Here is a 9,681-nt window from a genome sequence, read left to right on the forward strand (position 1 = left end):
CAATGGTGCTTATAGTCCTGTTGCCTGGAATACTGTTCAAGGAAGGGCACCATTCTCCAACTATCCTTTGCTGGCCTTAACCTGGGGCCACAACTTCCTGAATTATGCAAACCAATAAGCTTAGAGGGCAGTTCAACTACATTTGTTTTAGCCATTTAAGACTTGTCATCCTTTGTCCATTCAGTGGATACTGTACTTCCTTGCCTGGATATGGGGCAAGATTTGCTTTTGTCTTATCCCCTTTGTGGCATCCTACCAACAACATATACAGGAATGGTCTTGAAGCACAAGGATGAACTAGGTCAATGAAACAGGTCAAACTGTGGCCCATAGATCACTGATGAGCCTCTGGAAAGGAAGCATTGAAAATCCAGAAAAAGTGCTGCCTAAGGCAACGGTCTGTGAAATACCTTTTTGGTTCTATATAAAAAGTTGCAAACCTGTGGTCAAAGGGAACAACTCGTCTTCATCTTTCTGTTCACATCAAGTCCAAATCCTTAAGCTTTCATGTTCTCCATGTGGATTTCCACTAACTTCTATCCTGAGACAACTGAGATTGTATTCTGCCAGAATATTAAACACATATTGAGATGCAAGAGCAATGGACATGAACACTAGTGCAACTCGGGCAAGAAGAAAGTCAGATTTACTGCATTTGTAAACAACCTGATAATATATTAAATGTAGACATTTTTGTGACCATTTTGATAAGCTTTCCTTGTAATTTATAAGGAAGAAAAGGCATATTCAGTTCCAGTTATGTAGGCTTTATAGGAATCTGGATGTTTTCCTTACCTTTAGTGTTCTATGAAACGGTGTAGATGAATATAGGTGTTTCCTTCACGTGTTTTATGCAGTTAGGGGTTTGTGTTTCCTTTTGGGTTATATATGTTAATATAGAGGATGTTTACCATATTACTGTACTCAGCAGTGGGGAGCCTGAAGCAGCCTGCCATGCTTTTTCAACCATGTTGTGCATATTGGTAGGAATGCCTGTCACCTCACATCTCATACCAAATCTACAATTGCTTCATTTAAATTCTGCTTCCATTTGTTGTTCCTTCTTATTCCTTAAGTATTATACAGAAATCCATACTACTAATGCATGTATTTTGAAACTGTTTGCTTTTGATTGTTTGGAAATATGTTGACTGATCAGCTGCATAAAACCCCTGGTGACAACGCTGTCTAGCAGTTTTATCATAGCTGTCCCCATGCATATCAGGCTTTCTTAAACAAAATAATTACTTTTAAATCACAGAAATAAAGTTTGTGTGCTTTTTAGTCCAACTGTCTTTTCCAGTAGTGAATGCTATCCCTCCCACCTGCGCTTTGCTTTTTCAACAAGGTTTTTTTTCAAGGTTCAATAAACTCTGCCTCCTCTTCCCTATCTCAGTGCTTCTATCCCAGTTTTTCTAGAAAGGTATTTCTCACTGAGGCTCTTCTTTTTCTTGCCTACAGTGATATAAACTGTCAGTCATCAGATTTCTAGCAATGATACCAATGGAGTCATTGAAATTTTGGTGGTTCCAATTTTTTAAAACTTTTCTGCTACTCACATGCTGCCCCTCAGCAGATGCCTACGATAGGACAGTTGATTTCCTTTCCTTTTGTTAATGTAAAGGGAATGCAAGAACAGATGCATGCGCCAGCACAAGAAGCCTTTGTTCCTCATGTTACTTGCCTCTGCTACGAGTGCCAACATTAGGGAAAACTCCAGGGATTTATATGATCGCTCTTTGGCAGCAAGGATCATTCACCTGACTAATGGATGTGGGTTATATACCCAAGTAAACTAGCAACTGCATTGTTACAGCTGCAGAACCACACTGTTTTACAGGGCCATTAGATATCAAAGCTGTACTTTCAGGCTGGTGAATCAATAGATGTTACAGAGGGTAGAACCACTGCATTTTTATCGGGCCTGGATGCCCATGTCTGTAGGGATGTACATGTTGAAAGTTGTCTGACTTCAAGCTAGCCAACTGCAAGATGCAAATATATATGGGCATGTGAATGTTCATCTCTCATATCAACTACTCAACAGGCATAATGGGAGTATACTCAGTATACAGAATTTAGAATATGAAATGTGTATCAGTATATTCTGACACATCAACATTTTCTGCATAACCCATCTTTTCCTTATTCCTCAGCCTTCCATAACTATGATTGTATCTCTCTTCTCTCTGTCCAACAGAGCCCAATTCCCTTATCGGTCTCTTTCTCGTTGGCATCCGCTTCTGCAGATTCTAACAAGCTGTTTCTCTAAAATTGCCTAATAGATTAACATAATTAAGTTAAATTACAAAATTGTTTCCAGTCTATATTTATCTTCAGGTTTGTTGCTTCTACCTCAGGTGTGAAGATACTCTTACATGCCTGAAAGCTTATCTGTTTTTTCCCAAATACAGCAGTTGGTCTAGTAAGATATGTCCGTCTTCTCTGCAAACTTTGCCTCACCTTAAGACATCTGAGATTCTCTTTCCTGAATTGAGGATCGTGTCAGACTGCTCTGTAGTAGAGCAGTAAGTGTTTTGTGACCATGATCATCTCAGCAGATCAGTGCTGCCTCAACTCTAGAAATGTAGGCATTGTGAATGATATCATTGTTAGAAAAGTCATCCTTTGATAAAGAGACAAAAAAGCAGCTCAGTTCATGCAGGGGGTGGAAGGGGAATCTGCATCATTAAACTGATTAGAATGCTCCAGAGGGTCCTGGGTTTTGTGGAGGACTTAACATGGCACTTCTAAAGGGGTTAGTGAGTTCCTCTGTCCCTTCCTCATTACTGTTTAATTCAACAAATCTTTTTTTCTTTTCCTCTTTACTTCTTTATCCCTCACAATCCATTGCTCCTTTCCCCTGCCAGCTGGCTCCCTCAGCTGCTCCGTTGATCTCTCAGCCACTCTGGCACTCCTGGTATCAGACACAGTGGGAGGCAGAGTAGCTCAGAGATCAGCAGACCGGCAGACAGACCAATATAGGAGTGAATCCCAGAGACCCAGAAAAACCCTGAGTTTGTTCTTTTGCGCTCTCTCTCCCATAGCAACGCTTTTTGAAATGGTAGATTGGCATTCAAGAGTCTGATGCTTTTAGTAATAACAGAAATAGCTCTAATGTTTCACCTACTTCTGCAGTTGTTTCTGCAGGTTAGAATTCTGACTAAGCTATGAAAGCCACACATCGTATTGTCATGAGAGAGAGTCCCTGAGTCTGTCACCAGTCTTGGACAGTTACTCTGTACACTTCTGAATGCCATGTGACTGCAGGATCAGAATTTGTGAAATGTAATACTTTTCATTTGAGAGGTACTTAAGAATCCCTATAGGGTAGAGCAGGAAGGTTGCGAGAACAGATTTTGAAGATGGTCATGATGAATTATATCTCCCTTTTTTCCATTTTGTTGGCTGATTATTGTTTGTGCTGTGTAAAACAAATGGCATGGCAAGAATGAATTCAGACATGTCAGAATGATTTTACATAACTATGTACACTTTCCATCCCCTAGAACATGGAAGGAAAAGGTGGCAGAGGTAAGCTGCAGCAATTTAGCAGATATAACTGTATTTGTTTCTAGTGTCATTAATGGTTAGCTACTGCAGTCCATGTTCATGCTAAAGATCAGGATGTCAGTAGGTCTTGTTTTGACAGCTCTCAAGAGCCGCAGCTGAATTTATTTTTAAATTTTGACTCTAGTGTACAGTGCCAGTGGAGGTGCACTGCAGTGACTGTTTATTGAAAGTAGGTCTAGTAAGCATGGCCCAAAGCTTTTATAGCCAGTGATGACTTTGATTGCCCTGAAGTACCAGTCCATATTCTCTTCCCTCTTCCCCTCTCTCCCCCCCTGTCCTTCCTCACATGCCTACACCAGGTTGTGGGAGACAAACTGGGTAAGTCACTTTATTCAGTAAAGAAATTGGAAGTAATGAAAGATCATTTGTTATATGACATATCCTAGTTTACATTAAAAACAGATCACAATAGTATTATTGTTCTTTTCACAGGAAGATCTGTGAATGTTTTACAAGGATTATTTGTATCATTACCATTCTATCCAGAAGCAGAACCTTGCTCAAGTCCACCCAGCAGATCTGTGGCAGAATCGGAAATATCCGAGTCATCAACCTGCACTCTGTGCATTAGTGAGAAAACTGTGAGACAAGGAACTCCAGGCTTTGGGAGTTCAAAATCTGAATGTGGATTAAAATTTTGCATGTGGTTCCTTTTCCTTTTTCAGTGTGGGCTGAGTTGGCCAGATCTTAAAACACCCATCTAGGTCATCAACGTCTCAATATAAGGATTTCACTGATTTATTTGCTGAACAAAAATATCCTCAGTGGCAAAAAAAGAGTGCCATTAGAGAAAGCCACTTGTTCATAAAAAGCTGTAGGAATGGATTATGGTAAAAGTGGAGGAGAGTAGTAGCGCACATTTATAAATGGCCTTAAAATAATCATTAATATTGTATAGGTGGTATTGGTAACAGCTTAAGTATATTTCCAGAGGTGCTTCTTTATATTTACATATTAATCAGTGGATACCTAAGATACTGTGTTACTAGAGTGTCTGTGGTGTTCATGTTTTATTGACAGACTATTGTATCCCAAAAAAGTTGCCAGACATCTTGGAAAATTAATTTGCATGGGATTAGTAGAATGCAGGATTTCTTATTTTGCCAAAAGTTTTATTCTTTGCAACCCTGCAACGGTTAAGCTTGCAGTGCCAGAGTAACCCTGCAGTTGATGTGCAGAAACACCTCTTGTTTCCTAGCAGTATGGACCCTCCCCCTCTCCACTTGCAAAGGAAGTTCGTCAATCTCTGTGTGCTGTATAGGCAAGTCCCTTTTGAAATCTTCTCTTGGGGCTCTTGCAGTGTTCAGATAGAATAGATGAGTCAGTAAACTAAATGCCAAAGCTTAACATGAGCATCACAGTGTTTTGAGTGTTTTCTTCCATGCCTGTCTGTATTGTACACCTTTCCCAAACACAGATCGTACCCAGCTGCTTCACCATTCTTTTGCTCATAGTTCCTCTCAGGAAACAACCATGATTGTCACTGAACTACAGGCACATCTGCTTTCTAATGTGCACCCTCCTGGTGCAAGAGGCTGCTGCATGAGGTGTGTCAGAGTGGAAGATGAGTGGATGGCCTCTTGGAAGCTGGCTTCCCTCGCCTAGAAATTGTGAATGTCTCCTGCTAGGTCCTGCTCGCTTCTGTGCCCCTGTTGATATCCCCCTCACCCCATTCCTTCTGCACTAGTCAGAAACAGAACTCTCAGCCCTTGCAGCCAGGCTTCTCTTTCTGAGACAGCAAGGGCTTTTTTTGTCCGTTCCTGGACATCCATCTGCCAGGCACAGAGGCTGCTCTTCAGGCATATCTTGGCATATATTTGCGTTGGTATCCACCATTCCCAGTGCTCAAATCTGTAATCTACTGACTTTTGGTAATAACAGATCTGAATTCTTGTGTTCAGAACTAAATCTTGGGTGCAATTCTAGCATAAAAAACTTTTAACAGTCGTGCATAGCATTTTTTTTTAATTAGATTTTCCTGCAATGGATTTTATATAAAAATTTGGAATGAGATTTTTGCATTTAGAAAGAACATTCAAAATGTATTTGTTCTTTGGTATGAAAATTCTGCAAGCCATAAATGATGATGAGTAGTAAACAGAAAGTACAGTTTGGATTTTTCTGAATTTCGAATAAGATTTCTTACATCTGCTCTCGCACATAGCTAGGATTCAAAGGTTTTGGCTAATTAGTACTGGCTTGAACCTGTCATGGAATTGGCACTGCTATATTCAGCACATTTAGGAATTTATTACTGTGACACAAAATACTGGGATAGAGGGTTTGATTCAGTTGCCTTTACTGTAGATGTCTGGAGCCCTTGAAATGTCTTATGTTATCCAAGAAATCTGTATATGGCCAGGCTATGAGACTATACTGTTTTGTAGCAGCAACTGGAGAGCTGATGGGATCCCCAAGTGTATTTCAAATGTCACTAGGTATCTGTGTTGAGGTACCATAATAAAGTTCACTTTGTCTGAAAGTAGACTATAGGGTTTGTCCGAGAAAACCCTTTATTAGGACTATTTGGCAAAATTCAGGGCAAGGAATCAGAATTTTTCTCTTAGCTGTGCATTGACTCAGTTGCCTCTCTTCCTCATATGAATGGAAAAAGTAATTCCTACCATATTTTCATTTATAATATTTGTATAGTGCTTTAAAGATACAAAATGCATCATAAGTATTATATGCAACACACTAAATTATGGCAGTTGAATAACATAACACTACGAAATTGTCCGATCTTCTATGCAAAGCATGGAATTAACATGGGTGATTCATTGCTAGAGACTCTGTGCTCTGCACCAGCTCTTAACCAATGGTGTTAAAGGGGCACTCTGCTGCTGGAAGTGAGCTGTCTTTGTGGAGATGTAAAATGAGAGTCTCAATCACTGTTATTAAAGAAGGGGTCATGCTTTTAGTTAACACTAGTGTGCAGGCCATTTCCAGCTGAGACAATTTGTTATGTCTATACACCTGTTTTCTCCATGGAAGTGTTCATCGAATAGCTGGTCAAATGAAAGTCATCAAAAATTATGAGGCATGATTTAGATATGTTAAAATTTTGTGTTATATGTGTTAGATAATTCTTTCTCTTTCTCCCTTATGAATTGTTTCTGTACACTGTTAAAGAGTTCCAGTGTTCAAAACTTAAAGGATCCTAATTCAAATAGCTGTATAAAGGGTGCATTTATAATCATCTTGCGATATTTTGGAAGGAAGAAGGAAGTTTTTCAGCATCCAAGGAGTAAACCATAACTCTCAAGTTTGGCACATCCCTCCTTGTCTTTACATGGCAGGACCAGGATAATGAGTCTGAATGCTCAAAAGTTGGAGCCCTTTTTGGAAAGTCTTTTTAAAACAAAAGTAATTGAAAGGTCCCTTCTTTATGTAATTTCCTTATGAGAATGTAAGAAAGATAATTTGCGATTTACTATCAGTGAGTTTTGTGGTTTTCTTTCTAACTGCATCTCAGATCACCTACTTATCCAAAAAATGCATTGCGAAGTGGAACTGGCGTAATGAAATGTGTAGGAAACTACATCTTAATACACTGGAGATATTTTGGGGGCAGCTGGTAGTAATTGTATGTACTGTCCTGTATGGTCACTGAGGTCAGTATCATTTAGCACTATAGGCTGCGTAAATATTTGTCTCACAAGCTAATGCAGCCAGATATAACTTGTGGGATTATACCCTTGACTGATCCAGCTATTTTCTAATGGCAGAATTCTTACCTAGGATGGCTGATGTAGCTTAACAAAAGTTACGAGCAAGCTTTTCAGATTTATTCCAATTAATGCTTTGCACTTTAGATTCAAGAACTAATTTGTTGCTGGATAACACTAATTTTGTTTGCTTACTTTGGTGTACCCACCTAATTTTGCTCTGTTCTATCATGGTTTTATGTGATAAAGCAGAAAGAAAATGCATTTTACACAGCCATCTTATTTCACAGAGGTAAGGCATATTACTATTTTCTCTTGGGTTTTTGGGGGTTTTTGGGGGGGGGGGGTTTGTTTGTTGGTGGTTTTGGGTTTTTTTTTCAAACTACATGAAAATCTTCAGCTACAGGCACATCATGCTGTAACCCAGAAAACAAAATTGTGTGTTTCCATTTTCATTATAAATTAAACAATCTGGAAGAATTACATTGGAAGCATATGAATTAAACCACATAGCTCTCCTCATAGATCTTTGGATTACAGAGGTCTTTGGATTTTATTAAGGGAAGGTAGGAACAGTGACATCTGAATGATATTTAGCTTGAATGCTTGTGCTTTTTCTATGATAGACTATAGCTTTTGGTATCTTTTGGCTTCTGTGAGGAAAGAAACAGGTTTTCTGTGGGAGACTGGTGGAATAGATGTTTTCTAGATTATTTTCTAGGGATCTGTCACAAATATATGTCTAGAGATGTAGATGGATCCTTTGGACCTTTTAAATGCTTTTTCTGTGTTTCACTGAGATTCTATTTCATATAAGCACCTGAATCTCAAAATGAAATGCAGTTAATGTAATGTTAAGGTTGCAATGGGAGTTTTTCTGGAAGGTACTCATACTTTCAAAGATTAGCATCTATTTATAAGCAGTGTTTGCAGGCTTCTTGTTTTTCTTTGATTCATCTGTTACTTGTTTAAGAAAACAAATAGTATCATACAATTTACGCTAATCTCTGATCTCAGCAAGCTTCAAGGCATCTTCAAATGGGGATTTCTATTGATGATGGGCGACAGCTTAAACTGTCCACCTATATTGTTGAAACTCAAGATGTGGAAAGTTCTGATCCTCTCAAATAATGCTTTGAAATTTCCTTAGAATCCTGGATTGTAAAACCAGAGCTGTAGAGAGGATTTTTCAAAACATAATCTAACGCAGATGCTTTTTTAAAATCTATCTAAATTTGAAACTTTTGATGCCAAATATCTTTAGAAGGAGATCGATTTTTGAGGGAAATGGAGGTAAAACCTGAGTGTACAGTTAAAAAGCCCCCACTTTTTTGTTGTTGTTGTTTTTAAATCTGTAAGAGTAAAGGTGTGAATTTGCAGAGGTAAAGATCAATACAGATTATGCCCTGTGAGCCAGAGAAACTGAATTGTCTAAATTAGAATCCAGAAATCCTAACCTAAATTCTTTAGGAACTTTAAAAAAACCCACCAAAACAACAAATTACTTCAGCATTACCTCTGCAGTGAGAGGAAGAATGGTTTGGAGAATATAATCTCCTCAAACCAGTAGGATATTAAACTGGAAGAAAGTCAAGAGGCTAATTATACATACAGTAACTATTTTGTGTAATAATCTCATTCTGAAACCATAACAAAATAAATGAATTAGCATAAAGAGGTGGTTGGGGTTTAGAGGGGGCCTTTTTTGTTTGTTTGTTCATATTTGTCTTTATTCCCTTTTTAACAGAAATACAGTATATTTTCTATTCCTTGGCACATAGGATATCTACAAAAATATCACTTTGAAGTCCAAGTAGTATGCTTTAGATACCTGTGAGAACAAGTGATATAACAGGCATGATGGTAATCTTCACTCAGCTTTCAGAGTGTAGTCTGCTTTTGTGACCTTAGTCCGAGTCACACAGCTGCAAAACACAAGTGCTCTGGAGGGACAGGGATGATGGTTTGTTTTACGGTCTTTTAGTTTATTTAGCAAACTAAAATAACAGTTGCTTTGTAGTCAACTTTGCTGGACAGATAAACAATAGTGACAATTTCATATGATGTATATAGACAGAAGAGGTTAGCTGCAACCCCTGAGTGATGGAGCTTGTCATATTCCCTTCTCCAGTAACGCACAAGGTTAGAAATCAATGTCTTAATCATGGGCAGCTCTGGGCAATTCAGATATATCACACACAAACAGGCTTCTAATTACATTTAAGAAATACATATCATACATATATAAACTGACATAAATATCAGAGTGGTGTTGCTAGCTGTCAAAATGGATAAGTATAATTCCCTCAGTGGCCCTTGACAGGTTCAATACCTGCTACGGAGGTGCTGTGAACAGCATTATACGGCTGATTGAGTTATGACAGCTCTAACCCAACAGGGAAGCAAGGCAGGAAGGAATAGCCTGGGCTGCAGACAAATG

Source organism: Haliaeetus leucocephalus, unplaced genomic scaffold (genome assembly GCF_000737465.1).
Source record: "Haliaeetus leucocephalus isolate CR32 unplaced genomic scaffold, Haliaeetus_leucocephalus-4.0 Scaffold92, whole genome shotgun sequence".
In the NCBI taxonomy this organism is placed as follows: domain Eukaryota; kingdom Metazoa; phylum Chordata; class Aves; order Accipitriformes; family Accipitridae; genus Haliaeetus; species Haliaeetus leucocephalus.